The following is a 20,402-nucleotide window of genomic DNA, read 5'->3' as shown; positions in this document are numbered from 1 at the left end:
GGCAAAGCTCACTCTAAGCTTGAAAAGGCTTACTCCTCTCTCATCGAGCAAGTCAAAGTGGAGGAAGCCAAGAAGGAGCAAGTGATTGTATCATGTGATGTGGGACTAACATGTGATCTTATTGATGAATATTTTTATAAGCCTATTGTAGTTGCTCCCACTAACACTTCTTGTAGCACGACTACTTCTACTTCACCTTTGAGTGATGGTCTCACTTGTGATGCCTCACTAATGGTGAAAAATGAGACCCTCAAGAAGGAGGTGAATGAGCTCACTCGTGCCTTAGGCATTGCCTATGGTGGAGATGCCCGCTTGCTAAAGTGCTTGGGTAGCCAAAGGTTTTCTCTCAATAAAGAGGGATTAGGCTATACCCCCAAAAAAGGCAAGGCGGCCTTTATCACTCCCAAAGTCAACTTTGTGAAGGGCAATGGTCGGTTTTGCAATAGATGCAAGCAAGTTGGGCATGTAGAGCAATATTGCAAGATTATCAAGAACAAGCTACCTATTGTATCCTCAATTAAATTTGATTCTTGTTACATGCTTGTTAAGGGTGCCAATGATGTGAAGGCTAAGTTCATTGTTACACTAATTGTGGGCCCAAAGAAGAAGGCCATTTGGGTACCAAAGACCATGGTAACTAACCTTCAAGGACCCAAGCAAGTTTGTGTACCTAAAAAGAATTGATCTTCTTTTGTAGGTCAATTATAAAGCCGAATGAAGGCATTGGGTGCTTGATAGTGGGTGCACACAACACATGACCGGTGATTCAAGAATGTTCAATTCAATAAATGAAAATAAGAGCAATGGGATTGATAGTATCACATTTGGTGATAATGGCAAAGGCAAGGTCAAAGGGCTTGGTAAGATTGCAATATCCAATGACTTGAGCATTTCAAATGTGCTACTAGTAGAGAGCTTGAACTTCAACCTATTGTCGGTAGCTCAATTGTGTGATCTTGGTTTCAAGTGCATATTTGGTGTGGATGATGTAGAGATCATAAGTATTGATGGCTCTAACTTGATATTCAAAGGATTTAGATATGAGAATCTATACTTAGTTGATTTCAATACTAGAGAGGCGCAATTGACAACATGTTTGATCACTAAGTCTAGCATGGGTTGGTTATGGCATAGAAGGCTTGGTCATGTTGGAATGAAACAATTGAACAAATTGATTAAGCATGACTTAGTTAGAGGCTTGAAAGATGTCACATTTGAGAAGGATAAGCTGTGTAGTGCATGTCAAGCCGGAAAATAAGTTGGTAACACACATCCTAAGAAAAGCATGATGAGCATATCTAAGGCATTTGAGTTCATGCACATGAACTTGTTTGGACCAACCACATACACTAGCATTGGTGGAAACAAATATGGATTTGTGATTGTGGATGATTTCACTAGATACACATGGGCATTCACAATGAGTTTGAAACAACCATCAAGAAAGTTAGAAGTGACAATGGTAGTGAATTCAAGAACACTAGAACTGATGAGTTGTGTGATGAATTTGGAATTAGACATCAATTCTCGGCCAAATACACTCCTCAATCAAATGGCTTAGTTGAAAGGAAGAATAGAACTTTGATTGACATGGCAAGATCAATGTTGAGTGAGTACAATGTGAGTCATTCATTTTGGGCCAAAGCAATCAACATGGCTTGTTATTATAGCAACCGACTCTATTGACACCCCATGATGGAGAAGACACCATATGAGCTATTGAATGGAAGAAAGCCCAACATAGCATACTTTCGGGTTTTTGGTTGTAAATGCTACATATTGAAGAAAGGCACTAGATTGAGCAAGTTTGAAAAGAAATGTGATGAAGGTTTCTTGCTTGGTTACTCCACTACTAGCAAGGCTTATAGAGTTTGGAATTTGCCTAGTGGTACTCTTGAGGAGGTTCATGATGTGGAGTTTGATGAAACAAATGGTTCCCAAGAGGAAGATGAGAATCTAGATGATGTAAGAGGCACTCAATTGGTCAATGCAATCAAGAACATGGACATTGGTGATATATGGCCTAGAGAGGTGATTGACATTGAGGATGACAAGAATCAAGTGCTCTCTAACTCAAATGTGCAAGCTAGTGGTTCTCATGATCAAGTTCAAGCAAGAACTAGTGATGACAAAGTGCAAGATCAACAACAAGTGGCCAGTTCATCATCTCAACCAAGTGATCTATCAAATGCAAGCAATCAAGTGCAAGCGCTTCAACCATCCAATGTTGCAAGAGATCATCCCTTGGACACTATCATTGGTGATATTTCAAGAGGTGTGCAAACTAGATCAAGATTGGCTTCATTTTGTAAGCATTTCTCATTTGTGTCATCCATTGAACCTAAGAAGTAGATAAATCTTTGAAGGATGTTGATTGGGTCAATGCTATGCATGAAGAGCTAAACAACTTTACAAGAAACCAAGTATAGGAGTTAGTTGAGAGGCCTAAGGATCATAATGTGATTGGAACCAAGTGGGTCTTTCAGAACAAGCAAGATCAAGATGGGATAGTAATAAGGAACAAAGCAAGATTAGTGGCTCAAGGTTACACTCAAGTTGAAGGTCTTGACTTTGGAGAAACATATGCCCCGGTTGCAAGATTGGAAGCAATTAGTATCTTGTTAGCCTATACTTATGCCCACAACATCAAGTTGTACCAAATGGATGTGAAGAGTGCATTTCTCAATGGGTACATCAACGAGCTTGTGTATGTTGAGCAACCTCCTAGTTTTGAAGATGAGAAGAAACCCAACCATGTTTACAAGTTGAGAAAGGCTTTATATGGATTAAAACAAGCACCTAGAGCATGGTATGAGAGATTGAGAGATTTCCTACTCTCTAAGGGATTCAAGATGGGAAAGGTTGACACCACTCTCTTCACCAAGAAGCTTGGAAATGACTTGTTTGTAATACAAATCTATGTTGATGATATCATTTTTGGGTCAACAAATCAAGATTTTTGTGAGGAGTTTGGCAAGATGATGGCAAGTGAGTTTGAGATGTCTATGATTGGAGAGCTTAGCTGCTTCCTTGGTCTTCAAATCAAGCAAATTAAGAATGGCACATTTGTGAGTCAAGGCAAGTATATCAAGGACATGCTCAAGAAGTTTTGAATGGATGATAGTAAAGCTATCATTACACCAATTGGGACAAGTGGAAGCTTGGATAGTCATGCTAGTGGCAACATGGTGGATCAAAAGATGTATCGGTCTATGATTGGAAGCCTACTCTATGTGACCGCATCAAGGCCGGATGTGATGTTTAGTGTATGCATGTGTGCTAGATTCCAAGCCTCACCAAGAGAAAGTCATTCGAAAGCAACAAAGAGAATATTAAGGTACTTAAAGCATACGCAAAATGTTGGATTGTGGTATCCCAAAGGAGCAAGATTTGAGTTGATTGGATATTCAGACTCCGATTATGCGGGATGCAAAGTTGAGAGAAAGAGCACATCAGGCACATGTCAACTATTGGGAAGATCACTTGTCTTGGTCATCAAAGAAGCAAAATAGTGTAGCACTTTCAACCGCCGAAGCAGAGTACATTTTGGCTGGTAGTTGTTATGCTCAATTACTTTGGATGAAGGCTACTTTGAGTGACTTTGGAATTAAATTCAAGCAAGTGCCATTGCTATGTGACAATGAGAGTGCCATAAAGCTCACAAACAACCTGGTTCAACATTCAAGAACAAAGCATATAGATGTCCGCCATAATGTCATAAGAGATCACCAACAAAAAGGGGATATTTGCATTGAGAGTGTGGGCACTGAAGATCAACTTGCTGATATCTTCACCAAGCCACTTGATGAAAAGAGGTTTTGCAAGTTAAGGAATGAATTGAACATACTTGACTTCTCAAATATGTGTTGATGCACCCCCCCCCCATTATATGACATGCCTCTCCTTTGAGCAATCCAAGGTAAAAGTTGATTGGCATGGCATACATCCTTGCTAAGGACATGTTTAGTGCATCTAGACATTTCACATTTGAATAGGCTCATTCATGAAAATCAAATGAATTTGATGCTTGTATGGTACCACTATTGCTTGTATGCTTGAAATGATCTAGTGGTAGCATATGACATGTTTGTGTACTTGTAAACCTAGTGTTTGATCTAGAAAATAAGCTATAAGTGTTTAACTCAACATGGTACAAGATAACCCTTATTTGGAGGTGTGAAGAAGCTTGTCCTTGGATCAAACTGAGTTAAAAATCTTTTGCAAGTAATCTAGATTGAACCAAATTGGGAAAATGATCCTCATTTCATATGGTTTCACCCCAACCTATATATAATTTGAGCTCACCTTTTGTGCCAATTATTGACAAAGGGGGAGAGAAATTCACAAAGATAGTAAGATAGGAGAAGCAAACAAATGAAATGACATTGTAAGGGGAAAAATAAAAAATGCACACAAGTAGGGGGAGCAAGCTCATAAACTTGTATGTTGCATTTTGATGTGCATTTCATATATTTGCTTGCATAGCACAAGTTCTAAATTTTAATATCCATGCTTGTGTGGTGTATGCTAGTTATATGCTTGAATGGTGAAATGAAAAACTAGCATGCATAGGCTAAAGTAACTAGACTTATGTTTATTTTATAGAAACTAGACCCTTGCTTGTAATGTTGATCTGATGGGGTATTCTAGTTTTTATATATATATAGTTACTAATGGTGCTAAAGATGGTATATTGGTGCACTCCGATTGGTATCACGCTTCAAAGGTCCATCTCTTATACCTTAGCGTCATACGGTAGAAATTATCTCCTATATTTCCTATCTAAGCATATGTGTAAGCTACAATCCAAACTCTTAGCACATATGTAGGGGGAGCAATTGCTACCATTTAGGATTCATGAAACTTGTCCATATCCTTTACACATGGTAAATATGCTTGGGCAAGCAACATGGATTCAATTAAATTTCAACTCATATCTTTGTGAAAGGGTTGTCATCAATTACCAAAAAGGGAGAGATTGAAAGCTCTAGTTTGGTTTTGGTTAATTGATGAAACCCTAAGTGCTAACCAAGTTTATCAAAGTGATTATGAGATAGGTAGCACTACTCCAAGTGATGAAGTAGTGGCGAAGATCATGACGATGGTGATGGCATGGTGATGATCAAATGCTTGAACTTGGAAAAGAAGAAAGAGAAAAACAAAAGGCTCAAGGCAAAGGTATAAATAGTAGGAGCCATTTTGTTTCCGTGATCAAGACACTTAGCGAGTGTGATCACATTTAGGGTAGATAGTCGTACTATTAAGAGGGGTGAAACTCATATTGAAATGCGGTTATCAAAGTGCCACTAGATGTTTTAACTCATTGCATATGCATTTAGGATCTAGTGGAGTGCTAACACTCTTGGAAATGTTTGTGAAAACGACCGGACGCTGGGGTCCTGCGTCCGGTCACTTTCTAACTGATGCGTCCGATCATCACTTGACTGTTGAGATAGGGCGCTCGGCATTTGAAGCCGATGACACATGGCAAGCATCGGGCGACCGGACACTAGGGGCCTGCATCCGGTTGATCTGACCAGAGCGTCCGGTCACCCCGTGTTGTGCCCAGTGAAGGGGTACAACGGCTCTATTTCGTGGGGGCTTCTATTTAAGCCCCATGGCTAGCTCAAGCTCACTCTCTTGGCCATTAGCATTGACATAGCAACCTTGTGAGCTTAGCCAAAGCCCTCCCACTCATCTCCATCATTGATTCATCATCATTGTGAGATTGGTAGAGAATCCAAGTGCATTGCTTGAGTGATTGCATCTAGAGGCACTTGGTGTTCGCGTTTTGCTGCGGGATTCACTTGTTGCTCTTGGTGGTTGCCACCACCTAGATGGCTTGGTGCAGCGGAGGAGGATTGGCATGAGTCGGTGATTGTTCATGGCCATCTCCGGTGATTGTGAGGGGATTTGTACCTTCCCCGGCGGAGCGTCGAAAGGTAACTCTAGTGGATTGCTCGTGTCATTGTGTTACCTCACTTGTTGGTAGGTTCTTGCAGTGTCCAAATTGTGTGGACGAGGTTTTTGCAACACCTCTTAGCCGCCGAACCACCAAGTGTTGGTCGACACAACGGGGACATAACGCGTTGGCAAGCACGTGAACCTCGGGAGAAAATTGGTTGTCTCTTGCCATTTGGTATTCTCCTGGTGATTGATTTAATATTCACCTTGTGATTGGTTCACTCCTCTACATGGCGGTATAATCACCCTACTCACTCATTTATATTCTTGCAAACTAGTTGTGGCAAGCTCTTTAGTGTAATTAGAATTGAGAGCTTGCTTTGTTTTTTTAAGTTCATCTAGTGGCGCTCTTTAGAGTAGCAAGATTGAGAGCTCTTAGTGAGTAGTAACATTGCAAGTTGTGTGCCTAGTAATCATTGCAACTAGAATTGTTGGATAGGTGGCTTGCAACCCTTGTAGAGCTAGAGCAAATTTGCTTTTTGCTATTTGTCATACTAATCAAATTGCTCTAGTTGATTTGTAAATTTTTAAACAGGCTATTCACCCCCCCCCCCCCCTCTAGCCATATTAGGACCTTTCAGTACCGATCGCCGACCAAAATCCCAAAATACTCTGGGGAAACAAACCCTAGACAGTGGCTCAAGGATTATCGGCTTGCTTGCCAAACCAGTGGAGGGGATAATGACAATTTCATTATCCGTAACCTTCCATTATTCTTGGCCGATTCGGTGCTAACGTGGTTGGAACACCTTCCGCCCAACCGAATCCAAAGTTGGGCGGACCTAAAAGAGATCTTTGTGGGAAACTTCTAGGGCACATACGCGTGTCCTGGGAACCCATGGGATCTCAAAAACTACCAACAGAAGTTTGGAGAAACTCTTTGTGGGTACATCTGGCACTTCTCCCGGTAGTGCAATGAGCTGCCCGATGTCGCCGATACCGATGTCATAGGAGCTTTCCAATGTGGGACCACTTGTGAGTCCCTAGTTCACAAGCTAGGACGTAAGGGCCCATGAACCACCAAGGAGCTCCTCGACATCGCCACCAGCCACGCCTTGGGTGAGGAGGCGGTCAGGGCAATTTTTGACCACCCCAAGGACAAGGCAAAGCGGGATGAGGACGCCGGCGAAGGTGCCTCCAACCGCCCCAACAAGAAGAAGAACAAGCAGTGGCACGAGGGCTCGCTCGTGGCTACTATCGACCACAAGGGGGGTCGGAAGCCCACCGAGGGTACCCTAGACCACTTCGAGAAGCTGCTCAAAGGGCCATGCCCGAACCATGCTTTCCTCATCAAGCATCTATACAAGGACTATGTCCTCATGAAGCAGTTCTTGTCTGGAGGCTCCAACAAGAGGGAGCATAGGAAGGAGCCTAAGCTGGCCATAGACGATGCTGAGGGGAAGGACGGTGGATTTTCGATGCTGGATGGCTACCTCATGATCTTCGGAGGGTCAGCATCCTATGACTTTAACCGCCGCCAGAAGCTTGCACGCTGTGAGGTCTATATGGCTAGGCCAACCGCGCCTTCCTTCCTCCGATGGTCTGAGTCCGCCATAACCTTTGATCGGACCGACCACCCGAAAAGAGTCCCATAGCCAGGAAGGTACCCGCTCATGGTCAACCCGATCATCGGCATGAAGCAGCTCACCAAGGTGCTGATGGATGGAGGCAGCGGCCTCAACATCATGTGCACTAAAATGCTCGACGCCATGGGCATCGACCGATCGCGCATCTGGACAATCGGGGCACCTTTCCATGGCATTGTGCTTGGAAAGCAGGTCTGATGAGGACATGACACCCATGCATACGACCATGTTTGGTGCATGGTATGGAGGGTTAGGAGGCCAGCAAGGGTGTCCAAGTCAAGAAGGAGGCCCGAGGCTAATCGGTTCGAGTCCCCGAGATGGAGGCCCAATGCAACTCAAGTTCGAGCCCGTCTCGGAGTCCAAGAGCAGCACATACTAAAAACGACGCCTAGGTCGTATACGGTGTCCATTTTCAACAATACACATATGGATAGAAAGCTAATTAGATAAGGAAGCCAATGCAAGTGGTCTCACATCAAAAGCCCTTCAGAATCAATGGAAAATGTCAAAACAAGTCAGTGTCCAGAATCTGCCAGGGTGCTACGACACCGTCTTTTGGTCCGTTGGGTCGTGTATCGTCTTAGAGCCCATTAGGGGGTGCATCCAGGGGGGTGACATCTGGGGCTCCATAATTAGCAACCATCACTCTCCTTAGGGTTTAGGTTTTGCTTAGATTAATCTGTCAAGGGTAGTTTCGTCGTTCATCGGTTTGTGAGACCCCAACATCGTGAGATAAATCATTCATCTGTAATTTGGTTGTTTTCTTTCTTGTTCTTGCTTGTGTTCTTCATTACGTAGGGAAGGGTTAGCCTTCTTGGCGAGGTCAACCGGATCCATGTCTCGGTTGATAACCAGAGGAGTTGTGGTGCTAAGATTGCAGGGTTCGATCTTTCAATCTAAAGCCAGATCGGTGTGTCATCCGCCACAACGATAGTTACCTCTACCTGATGGAAGATCAGGATCCCCATCCCCATTAAGTGGTAATCAGAGCTTCAGGTATTACAATCAGGTTTATCATTACCCTAGTTTTGTTTTGTCTTTGTCCTATAAATCCCAAAAAATTGCCCCACAAAAATATTTGTGTTAATCTTTGTTTTCTCCCTATCCTATCACCTGTTGTGCCGTTGCAATATTTTCATTTCAGTTTGCTTTATTGAATGGTCATCCCTCGCATGTCATCGTGTTGTTGTGTTTAGGTCTTGTTCTTGGGTTTCTGTTGTCAAGTATTGTTTTCCTTGTGTTACGTCCATCTGATCTCATTGGTCGTTGTAGTGTGTCACTTTTCTCTATTGTCCATCGTTCCCTATCTTTGATCAACAAAAGGACACATATTGTTATTTGTTTGTGGCAAGAAAGAAGATTTTTTTTCAGTACGTGTGAATTGTGATAGAGGAAACATAGTTTCTAGTGAGGAATCAAATATTAGCCACCTTTTGAGGACTGTTTCTGGACGGTAGTTCTACATCTCCTTTCTGTTCACTCTGGTAGATAAAAAAGAAAGAAAAGGGAAACCATTAATTAGCAGTGATAGTTTCCTTTGGAAATAATATGCGCACAAGATTTTCTATTGCCAGTTAGTCTTGATCCTTGTTGGGCATCTCCTTTGGATTTCTTGTGCCAATTGGAAAGGAAAGTTTCTGTCAGGGTGTCCACACGCCCAGGCAGTCCTGCTCATGTTGCTCTATTGACAGAGAGTTCATATTGTGCTACAGTGCAGCTTCTTGATATCTTTATTTATAATATCTTTTTGTGCCATTTACTGATTAAAAAAAGCAAAAGGCAGAAGGTGCAAAAAAAGAAAAGAAAATAAAAAGCCACACCAAAACAAGAGAGAAAAGAAGAAGAAAAGAGCAAGAAAAAAAGAAAGTGAAAAAAAACAATTTAGAAGTGCTTGCATCCTTGAGTCTTTGTGCCGAGCTCTATTGTTGCTTTCTTGAACTAGGTCTGGGATGAGTTTAGGCCGACAACATAGACTAGCATGGGACTAATTTTCAATCTTGCAATTTCTGAATTAAATTATTGCTATTCCTTGCTACCATATTTTAAGCCTCCCAAGCTCCACATATATACTTCAGATCAGTACAGAAAAAGGCCCTTGCAATCTCGGTGCCACTTCCTCACGTGTATCATGAACCAGTCGTCGGTTGTACCACCCACTGCTTGCGTTGGTAAGAACTTTGTAAGAGCTTGGTAAGACGCTTCCACTTGCTGTGAAAAGTGACACCACTGCAACCACATAGTCATTTAATAGGGATAATAGTTTTGTGTTGTCTTTTGTTGTCTTCTAACAATGATAGGTTGTTTGTATCCACCGACCTATGATGGTATAGGTGCTGATGAGTACATGGAGTGGGAAATTGCCATAGATAACATATTTGCTACTCGCTTTATGTGTCCAAGGTGGAAGGTAAAAAATGCAGCTAGTGTTTTGCGATATTCTGCTTTATCTTGGTGGGAGTCTTTATATCCTTCTGATAAACCTCAAACTTGGAATGATATGAAACTCCTTATGCGAGAAACCTTTGTTAATCCACCTCTTCTTTTGACTTCATATGCTGAGGTGCACCATTTAGAGGAAGAGTCTATTGTTATTCCTCTTGCTATGACTAACCTTCTACAGGATAATGTACATAAGCGAGAGGACGAAATGGAAGAAAATGAGGAGCTCACAACCTCATATGAAAATTTAGAACCATTACTTCACAATGCACCTATTACTCCTACTGAGAACACAGTTAGTGCCCATGGTGCTACACTCACGGAAGGTGAGAATTGTTTTAATGTACTAAATTTTTCCACAAACCATGCTATCATAGAGCAATTGTTAGTGGAACTCTCTCTTGATTTATCTCTATCCCATGATAATTTGCTTGAAGTTTCTTGTGATAAAGATGAATTGGTTGATGATGCTTCAGCTTTACATGTTTTGGAACCAGTCACTTGTGCTAAAAATAAACATGTTATTCATATTGCTACTAAAACTGATGAGTTCAAACTAGTTGTCTTCTTTACATACTTTGGGTTACATTGAATTTGATGTTTTGTACTAGTTTATTTGGAGGAGAGCCTTTTTAAATATGTTGATTTGCCTTGGTTTTCTAAACACACATATCATGTTATTAGCAAAAATAACAACAAAGGACAATATATGATACATTGAGTATACGTTCATAGTAATATGAATTCTCCTTTTGTTGTACAAGATTATGATTGTTTAGAGGACAGCCATAATAATACAAACATTTTCTCAAGTTCCTCAAAGAAACAAGTTCACTTCCAAGAAGGGGACCATTGTTGGTTGCTACCAATGTCTGCTAGACCATCTATTCCTACATTGTCTTTGGTCAGTTCTAATCTTTTTGTAGGATAGTGTTGACATACATCATGTGCAATCGGATCATGGAGTCTACATGCTTGCTAAAATTTTTATGCGAGATGACACGCTAGAAACTTGGAAACATGATCACGTTCCTTCTCACAATTATTTAAGTTCCCTTTGTCTTTGCAACCCCATTCTCCTTTGTGTTGTGTAGGATCAATTCAAGCACAATCGATCCCTGTCCCCATGCCAGGGTGCTGCGACATCATCTTTTGGTCTGTTGGGCCATGTATCATCTTAGGGCCCATTAGGGGAACCACTTAATGGGGATGGGGATCCCGATCTTCCATCAGGTAGAGGTAACTATCATTGTGACGGAGAATGACACACCAATCTGGCTTCAGATCGAAAGATCGAACCCTGCAATCTTAGCACCACAACTCCTCTGATTATCAACCGAGACACGGATCTAGTTGACCTCACCAAGAAGGCTAACCCCTTGCCTACGCAACGAAGAATACAAGCAAGAACAATAAAGAAAACAACCAAATTGTAGATGAATGATTAATCTCACAATGTTGGGGTCTCATAAATCGATGAACGGTGCAAAACTACTCTTGACAAATTAATCTAAGTGAAAACCCAAACCCTAAGGAGAACAATGGCTGCTAATTATAGAGCCCTAGACATCACCCCCTAGATGTGCCCCCTAATGGGCTCTAAGATAATACATGGCCCAATGGACCAAAAGACGGTATCGCAGCACCCTTGCAGATTCTAGACGTTGATTTGTTTCGATGATTCCTATTGATTCCGAAGGGCTTTTGATGTGATACCACTTGCATTGGCTTCCTTATCTAATTAGCTTTCCATACATATGTGGATCGTCAAAAACGGACACCGTATACGACCTGGGTGTCATTTTTAGTATGTGCTGCTCCTGGACTCCGAGACAGGCATGAACTTGAGTTGCTTTGGGCCTCCACCTTGGGGACTCGAACCAAATTAGCCTCGGGACTCCTTCTTGACTTGGACACCCTTGCTGGCCTCCTACCCCTCCATACCATGCGCCAAACATGGTCATATGCATGGGTGTCATGTTCTCATCAAGGTGATGCCACTTAGGGCAGATCGATCTGCCCATCACCTTCGAGAATCAGACCAATTATAGGATGGAGACCCTTACCGTCGAGGTGGTCGGGTTCCATGGGACCTACCACGCCATCCTTGGACATCCATGCTATGTGAAGTTCATGACCGTCCCCAACTACACCTATCTAAAGTTGAAGATGCCAGGTCCATGCGGGGTCATCACCATCGGCACCTCCTTCTAGCTCACCTACGAGTGCTAGGTCGAGTGCTGCGAACACACCGCTGCAATTGTTGCCTCTAAAGATATTGTGGCCATCAGGGAGGAGGTCGTCACAGAAGCGCCCGACCCCAAGTGGTCAGCTGGGTCTTTCGAGCCTGTAGAGGGTGCCAAGGAGGTCATCATAGACCCTAGCGGCTCCGAGGGCAAAGTGGTGCGCATCGGCACCATGCTTTCCTCCAAATAGGAAAGCACGCTCGCCGACTTCCTCTGTGCCAATAGAGACATCTTTGCATGGAGTGCATTGGACATGCTAGGCATTCCGAGAGAAGTCACCGAGCATGCCTTAAAGATCAGGATAGGCTCCAAGCTAGTGAAGCAGCGCTAGCGTCACTTCGATGAGGAGAAACGTAGGGCCATCAGCGAGGAGATTGCGAAGCTTTTGGTGGTCGGGTTCATCAAGGAAGTATACCACCCCGAGTGGTTAGCAAATCCCTTTCTTGTACAAAAAAAGAGTGGGAAATGGAGAATGTGTGTTGAATACACGGGTCTCAACAAAGCGTGTCCAAAGGATCCATTTTCTTTGCCACGCATAGACCAAGTAGTCGACTCGACCTCAGGGTGCAAAACCCTTTGCTTCCTTGATGCGTACTCCAAGTACCATCAAATTGTGATGAAAGAGTCTAACTAGCTCGCGACATCTTTCATCACCCCATTCGGATTGTTCTACTATGACATAATCCATTCAGTCTAAAAACGCAGGGACTACGTATCAGCATTGTATGCTCAGGTGTTTTGAGGACCTCATCGGATGAACCATTGAGGCCTACGTAGATGACATTATGGTCAAGTCCAAACGGGCTGACTGGCTTGTAGCTGACCTAGGGTAGGCCTTCGCAAAACTCTGAGCAAATGGTATCAAACTCAACCCCGAGAAATGCATTTTTGGGGTCCCAAGGGGTATGCTGCTGAGTTTTATAGTCTCTGAGCGCGACATCGAAGCCAACCCAGAGAAGATATCAGCCATCATGAGGATAGGCCCAATTCAAAACATAAAGGGGGTACAACGAGTTATAGGGTGCCTCACCACGCTCAGCCATGTACAACGAGTTATAGGGTGCCTCACCACGCTCAGCCATTTTATCTCGCGCCTCGGCGAATGAGGTCTCCCCCTCTATCGGCTGTTGAAGAAAGCCGAATGTTTCAAATGGACACCCAAGGCCTAGGAGGCACTTGACAAGGTCAAGTAGCTCCTGATGAAGGCCCTGATCCTGGTCCCCCTGACCGACGGGGAACCGCTCCTGCTCTACATTGCGGCCACCACGCAAGTGGTCAGTGCCATCCTGGTGGTAGAGCGGGAAGGGGAGGGACATGCCCTCAAAGTACAGCATCCCATGTAGTTCGTTAGCGAGGTCTTGTCCGATTCCAAGACTCGCTATCCCCAAATCTAGAAACTCCTGTACGCCGTCCTTATCGCCAAGAGGAAGTTGCGTCACTACTTCGAGTCACATTCGATGACGGTCGTGACGTCCTTCCCTCTCAGCGAGGTCGTCCAAAATCGGGATGCCACAAGAAGAATCATGAAGTGGGCACTCGAGCTGATGGGCCAAGGCATTTCATATGCCCCTTGGATGGCCATCAAGTTCCTAGTGCTGGCTGATTTCATTGCAAAGTGGATCGAGATCCAAATGCCACCAGCAGTCATCGACCAAGAGTACTAGATGATGTACTTCGATGGATCACTGATGAAGAAAGGCACCCTCACAGGGCTAGTCTTTGTTTTGCCCCTTGGGGTATGCATGAGGTACATAGTTTGCATCCATTTCCCCTCCAACAATGTGGCCGAGTATGAGGCACTCATCAACAGCCTGCACATCGCCATCGAGTTGGGCATCCGATGGCTTGACGCCTGGGTGACTCCTAGTGGGTCATCGACCAAGTCATGAAGGAATCAAGCTGCCACAACACCAAGATGGCTACATATTACTGAGAGATCCACCAGCTAGAGGACAAGTTTGACGGTCTTGAGCTCAATCACATCCTAAGGCGTCTCAACGAGGCGGCCGACACACTGGCGAAAATGGTGTCTGGTCGAGAGCCAGTGTCGATGGGCATCTTTGCTAGTGATCAGTACAAGCCCTCGGTTCGCTATGAGGAGCCAGGACAAATTGATGATGGGCCGCCTGCCCTAAGCTCAGGGGCTAACTAGCTGGTGGCTCCATCCAACCCCAAAGTCATGGAGCTTGATGAGGATCCAGTGATAGAGCTCGACCCTCTAGCTGACTGGAGGATGCCTTACCTCGACTACCTCCTCCGTGAGACGCTGCCGATAGACAAAACAGAGGCTCAGTGGCTCACGCATCGCGCCAAGTCCTTTGTCATCATTAAGGGCAAGCTCTACAGGTGAAGCCACACCGAGATCCTGCAGCGCTGCATCCCCATCAAACAAGGGAATCAGTTGCTGAGTGATATCCATGGTGGGGTCTACGGGCACCATGCCGCACCTAGGACCCTAGTCAGAAACTGCGTTCCGACAAGGCTTCTACTAGCTACCATAGTAGCCAACACTGAATAGATTATGTGCACCTGTGAAGGGTGTCAATACTACGCTCGGCAGACAAACCTGCTGGCCCAAGCACTCCAAACGATCCCCATCACGTGGTCATTCATGGTCTAGGGGCTCGATCTAGGTCGAACCTCCCAAGAGGGCGCCCGAGCGCTATACGCACTTGCTTGTCATCGTAGACAAGTTTACAAAGTGGATAGAGACTCAATTGATCTCCGTGATCAAGTTCGAGCATGCCGTGTTGTTCTTTCTTGACATCGTCTATCGCTTTGGAGTCCCAAACTTCATTATCATGGACAACGACACACAATTCATCAGGAAAAGTTCCTTCGATTCTATGACGAATACCACATCCGCATCGATTGGGCCGCCATGGCACACCCCCTGCACGAATGGGTAGGTCGAAGCGCACAAACGACATGGTCCTACAAAGGCCTCATGCCTAGGATCTTCAACCGATTGAACAAGTTTGGTAGACGATGGGTCGCAGAGCTTCCCACGGTGCTCTAGAGCCCAAGGACAACCCCTAGTCAAGCCACCGGCTACACGCCATTCTTCATGGTCTATGGTTCTGAGGCAATCCTTCTAATCTACCTCGATTATGGAGCACCGAGGGTCAGGGCGTATGACGAACAGGGAGCCGAGGTGTCCCTCAAGGATGCCATGGACCAGCTAAATGAAGCGCGCGATGTTGCCCTCCTCTGCTCAGCCAAGTACCAACAAGCATTGTGCTGGTACCACAGCCATCAAGTGTGGGGTCGAGCCTTCAACATCGGTGATCTAGTGCTTCACCTTGTCTAGAGCAACAAGAACCTCCACAAGCTCTCTCTACTGTGGGAGGGACCATACGTCGTCGCAGAGGTGCTCTGACCGGGCACCTATAAGCTCAAGACCATCAACAGCAAAGTCTTTGTCAATGCCTGGAACATCGAATAGCTATGTCTCTTTTACCCTAAATGTATGCACGCTTTCTATTATCGATTTTCGCTATCGACTCCTCGATCTTTAGTGACACTCGACCCCAGCAATGGCAAAGGGTTGGGCCTCACTCCATGGGCTGATAAGAGATATCTATTCGGTAGACATTCTCTATGTCTAACCCTTTCTCAAGTTAAGATCTAGGAGCAAGGGTTGTAGAAACAAAGGCCTGAGTAAAACTGGTCAGGACTGCAAGAAACCTATGCCCCAGCGGCTATGACATTTTTGCTCACCAGCGTGATCAGAGTTTTTTGCCCACACCCTGAGCTTTTTAGCCTTAACTATGGAAAGAGTCAAAACACATTAAAGAGCATATCTACTTGGCAAACATTTGTTGTGCCCGACCCTTTCTCATGTTAAGATCTAGAAGCAAGGGTTGCAGAAACGAATGCTGAGTAAAACTGGTCAGACTAGCAAGAAACCTACGCCCCAGCGGCTATGGCATTTTTGCTCACTAGCATGATCAGAGTTTTTTCATCCACATCCCGAGCTTTACAGCCTTAATGATGGAAAGGGTCAGAACACATTAACATTTTTATACAAAAAGGGGAGAAGAGCTAAAAATCTGTTTGGCCATAACGAAATTTAAGAGCTTGTCCACTTTTTACAAGTTCGCCGCCTGGCTTATCTACCTAACTAATTTCTTAGGGGGGATGATCTCATCCTCTATCTCGGTAGGTAAGTCCTGTGCTAGAGGGGCCACCTCCTTCTCAATGTCGTCCAGCTTGGCATCGGTGTAGATAGGCGAGAGAACCATCGCAGGCAAGTCCTATGCCAAAGGGGCCACCTCCTTCTCTATGTCATCCAGCTTGGCATCGGTGTAGATAGGCATGAGAACCATCATAGGTAAGGTGGGATACGGAGCTCAAAACGCTCCTACGGCTCATTCAGGCCTAGGAGTTCAAAGGCTAGCCCTCCGACGGGTTCACAACCGCTCTAGGGCGCCCTTAGAGTGAGGGGTGGAAAGGGATGGGCCTACTAGCAGGCTAGTACTCGAGCGCACGAGTGTCGTAGGCATCTCGGCCCACTGTTCGAGTCTTGGTCGGTTCCTAGTCCAGTAGTTTTTCCTTGAAGAAAGGCAACAAGCCCTTGGGACCGGTCGAACGGACTCGAGAACTATATGGATTAGGACACTGAAGAATCTAGAGTCGGTCACCTAGCTGATCCATGCTGGACCCCCATGAACTGGGAAGCTAGGGGCCCCACTCAGACTAGCTCGTTAATAGCTCATCGAGCACCATGTTTTAGTCCATCGAGCAAAAAATGTGGCACTGACTCAGCCCCTCCTGTTTTATCGAAAAAACTGTTTGAGGGATGACTGATCACAAAGATGAGTTGACCCCTTGACCAGACCCCTGCAATGTGTGGGGGCTCAAGGGAAGTTGGACTCATAAGGAGACCGAATACGTGGTCAGTAGGGCGATGGCTCGGATCCTAGGGAGGGGTACATACAAAAACTAAGAATAACGTTTCTAAAACAAAAAAACACTTTCCCTTACCAGTTTCGCTATCATCTCCTTGATCTTTAGTGAAACCTGACCCTAGCAATGGCAAGGGGTTAGGCCTCACTCGGGGGCTGATAAGGGTATATATATCCTTTCTGAAATAGTCGCAATGCCCTACCATTTCTCATGTTAAAAACCTAGAGGCATGGTTTGCGAAAACGAACGCTGAGTAAAACTGGTGGGACTGCAAGAAACCTATGCCCCAGCGGCTACGACACTCTTGCTTACCAATGTGATTAGAGTTTTTTGCCCACACATCAAGCTCTACAATCTTAACAACAGGAAGGGTCAGAACGCATTAACCCTTTTTACACATAAAAAGGGAGAAAGAACAAATTTGTTCAACCGAAACAAAAGAACAAGCTTGTTTAAACGAAACAAATGGGTTGGAACTTGTCTGCTTATTACAAATGTGCCGCCTGACCTATCTGACTAAACTAACCCTCAGGGGGATGATTTCATCTTCTATCTTGGCAGAAAGGTCATGCGCTAGGGGGGCCACCTCCTTCTCGATGTCGTCCAGCTTGGCATCGGTATAGACAGACGCGAAGCCTTAGCTCATCGTCGCCATATTGATGTTCTCATAATGAGAACGGGCGATCGTGAATGATCAGTGAACGCTAAATCAAAGTGCGCCCCTTGCCATATCAAGTGCTCAGTTCATGATCTGGGTGGCATGAACCATGAGCGAGCTTGTCTCTAGCTCTGTGGCCAGCTCGAGCTCATCATAGACCAGCTAGATAGTGATGCACATGTTGTCATGTTCGTTGCTCTCCTTCTGGAGGGTGTCCTTCACCCTGTTGAGATCCTTCTCTAGGCCATGGCTCTTCACCACCTTCACCCCGAGCTTATCATCAAGACCTACCCAAGTCACGTACCGACCGTGTCAAAAGGCTTACCATGGATTCTAGGGAGAAAAATAACAAGGGAAACAGGAGACTTACCATTCACATCCGCCTGAAGCATGCACACCTCATCGTACTGCCGGGTCACCTCGGCCTCCAGGCGCTGGACCTCTTCTTGGCACTGATCGACCTCCATGGCGAGCCTGATGGCCACACCCTTGGCTACAACCTTTAGGTCCCACTCCCTCTGAAGCTCATCCTCGAGGTGGTTGATCCGCTGCTGAGCGTTGGCACGCTCCTAGCAAGCCAGGTCAATCCCTATGTGGAGCTCCTTTACAGCCTAGAGCAAATCGTCCCGTTCCTTCCATAGCCGCTCGGCCTCCATGGCGTCCGCGCGCCCCCTCTCAATTAGGGCTGCGAGCTTCTCCTTGGCCTCGTAGGCATCGTCGCGAGCGTCCTTCTCCCTAACTTAGAGGTCGGTCACCTCCTGGCTGGTAGGGGCAAGCTCAGCCACTTCTTGATGGGTGACAGTGAGCTGTGTGGCTAGCCCCCCACTCTGTCGCATCTCCTTGGCAAGGAACTAGGACTTCTCCTAGCTGTGGGCCATAAGGATCTACTGAAGAAGACAAGACTTAGAGGCGTGGAAAGAGAACATGAGGGTCAGAAGCACAGTCATATCATACCTGGCCATCCAGGGTGATAATGTCATGCATCGAGCTTAGAATAGTGGTCAAGGCACTGAACCACTGTCCCCAACCTCCATGTGGATGCTCCCCCATTCCCATGTCCTCTACTGCTTCATCGAGGGCAGCCACCTAGACTAGAGACCAGGGACATCCTTGTACTGACCTCTCTTACAATGGTAGCTCCTCTAGAGCGGCTCCTCTAGAGCGGCCCATGTTCGAGTCTTGGTCGGTTCCCAGTCCATGGTTTTTTCCTCGAAGAAAGGCAACAAGCACTTCGGGACTGGGCAAATAGACCTAAGAACTATATGGATTGGCCACCAAAAGTCTAGAGTTGGTCACCAGCTGACCCATGCTAGACCCCATGAATGGGAAGCCTAGGGCCCCTACTTAGACTAGCCCAGTTAACAGCCCACTGAGCACCATGTTTCACCCATCGAGAAAAAACATGGCATGGCTTAGCCCCTCTATTTTATCAAAAAATGCTTGAGGGATGACGATCACAAAGACGAGCTGACCCACGACCGGACCCCTAGTACATGTGGGGGCTCGTGGGAAGTTGGACTCGCAAGGAGACCGAACGCACTGTCACAGTACGACGACGAACCGATTGGATCCTAGGGGACCGGATCAAGAAAAATCTTTTCAACCTCCTAAATCCTACGGTTACTTGCCCCTAAGAAGACAAATCGTGACAAAAGGGAATTATCGTCCTACCATGACATGCTGTGGGCCACAAAAAGAAGGCCAAGGCCCTCAGAGTCCTCCCGTCCAGAAAATCCTCTAAAGGAGTATTCTACTCCTCCACAGGCTTGGGGGCTACTGTCGAGTATTGATATTAGGGATACCCAAAGCAAGGAAGTTAGCACCCACGCTGACTTCCCCGGATGGCTCGAGACATAATAAAAGGTCTCGCCCGACCCTGAGGCCATGGGCTCCGTCTTGCCCGACCCTGAGGTCGCAGGCTCCGTCTCGCCCGACCTCGAGGCCGTAGGCTCCGTCTTGCCCAACCCCAAGGACATGGGTCCCTTATCGCCCAAGGCCACGGGCTCTATCTCGCCCAATCTCGAGGCCACGGGCTACGTCTCGCTCGACCCCTTAGGTGTAGGCTCCGTCTCGCCTGACCCCAAGGACACGGGCTCCATCTAGCCTGACCCCAAGGACGTGGTTTCTATCTCACCCAAGGTCATAGGCTCCGCCTCGTCCGACAGGGACCCATACCGCCGCCAACCACTCCAGGTCTAAGCGTATGAGCCTGGGTCAAAACTCTCATGCTAGGGAAAAGGCTGGCATGCCTCGATGTAACCCGTGGCCATGATGGGCCATACGTAGGGATTCACATCAAGAATAGTGTCTAGTGTGCGGTGCTATTCTACCTAATCCTCGTACGGACGCTGATAGGTGCATCAGTTCACCACGACGTTCGTCGGGACGGAGTGGAATGCCATAACCGGTAGATGACGCCTGCACATGGCACCAGTGACGAACAAGGCCGCAACATGGAGCCATCCCTGTTGATATCTATAGGATCAACAAAACCCGCATGAAGGAGAAGAAGGACCCAGCAACCCTGGAAGCCTTCTTCTCTCTCTCATTCTTCTCCTTTTCCTCCTCTATAACCCACACTTTTTCTTGGCCTATAAAAGG

The sequence above is a fragment of the Miscanthus floridulus genome, chromosome 17, assembly GCF_019320115.1.
Source record: "Miscanthus floridulus cultivar M001 chromosome 17, ASM1932011v1, whole genome shotgun sequence".
NCBI lineage: Eukaryota > Viridiplantae > Streptophyta > Magnoliopsida > Poales > Poaceae > Miscanthus > Miscanthus floridulus.
The sequence above is the reverse complement of the archived record's forward strand: the minus strand, read 5'-3'. Positions refer to the sequence as shown.